The sequence below is a fragment of the Otolemur garnettii genome, unplaced genomic scaffold, assembly GCF_000181295.1.
Source record: "Otolemur garnettii isolate 467f Iridium unplaced genomic scaffold, OtoGar3 scaffold00043, whole genome shotgun sequence".
Lineage (NCBI taxonomy): Eukaryota > Metazoa > Chordata > Mammalia > Primates > Galagidae > Otolemur > Otolemur garnettii.
Genome location: NW_003852438.1, coordinates 11,156,371 through 11,157,645, shown reverse-complemented (window position 1 = coordinate 11,157,645; position 1,275 = coordinate 11,156,371).

Sequence of the window (1,275 nt, the reverse complement as noted above, 5' to 3'; positions counted from 1 at the left end):
TTTTGCCAGCACAAACTCACATGTTATGGTATGTGTAAGAGCTTTTTATCTACAGTGTGTTTCCCAAGGTCATGCCATTTTGATGAAGCAGTGTCACAGTGGCTCACACCTATAATCCTAGCATTCTGGGAGGCCGAATTGGATGGACTGCTTGAGCTCACCAGTTCGATATCAGCCAGAGCAAAAGCAAGAGCCTGTCTCTACTAAAAATAGAAAAACTGGTGGCACCCGTAGCTGTGGGTAGGGCACCAGCCACATACACCGAGGCTACATCGAACCCAGCCCAGGCCAGCTAAAACAACAATGACAAGTGCAACAACAAAAAAATAGCCAGGCTTTGTGGCAGGCGCCTATAGCCCCAGCTACTTGGGAGGCTAAAGCAGGAAAATTGCTTAGGCCCAAGAGTTTGAGATTGCTGTGAGCTGTGACACCACAGCACTCTACCAAAGGTGACACAGTGCAACTCTGTCTCAAAAAAAATAAAGGCTTGGCACCTGTAGCTCAGTGGCTAGAGCAGTGGCTTCATACACCAGTGCTGGTGGGTTCGAACCCAGTCCAGGCCTGCTAAACAACAATAACAACTACAACAACAACAAAAAATAGTGGGATGTTGTGGTGGGCACCTGTAGTCCTAGCTACTCGGGAGGCTGAGGCAAGAGAATCACTTAAGCCCGAGAGTTTGAGGTTGCTATGAGCTGTAACGCCACAGCACTCTACTGAGGGTAACAGTAGAGTGTTAACTCTGGGTTTTTTTTTTTGCAGTTTTTGGCCGGGGCTGGGTTTGAACCCACCACCGCCGGCATATGTGGCTGGTGCCTTACTCCTTTGAGCCACAGGCACTGCCCCTCTTCTGTTTTTAACTCTGTCAAAAAATAAATAAATAATTCAAAAATAGTGGGCGGTGCCTGTGGCTCAAAGGAGTCTGGTGCTGGCCCCATGTGCTGGAAGTGGTGGTTCAAACCCAGCCACAGCCAAAAATAAATAAATATTAGAAAACTGAGGCAAGAGGCTAGCTAGAGCCCAAGAGTTGGAGGTGGTTGTGAGCTATGATGTCACAGCACCCTACCCAGGGCAACAGCTTATGGCTCTGGTTCTACATATATATATATTAGGGTGACCAGATTTTAACATCGGTAAGGCGAGACAACATGGCGTGGGGACAGGGGAGGGCAGGGCCTGACAACAATGCAAACTTTGATAAGCAGTTCTTCATAATCATTTCTCAGCAATTATTTGTTATTATTACAGTTTAACATAATTTTTTTTTTTTTTTTT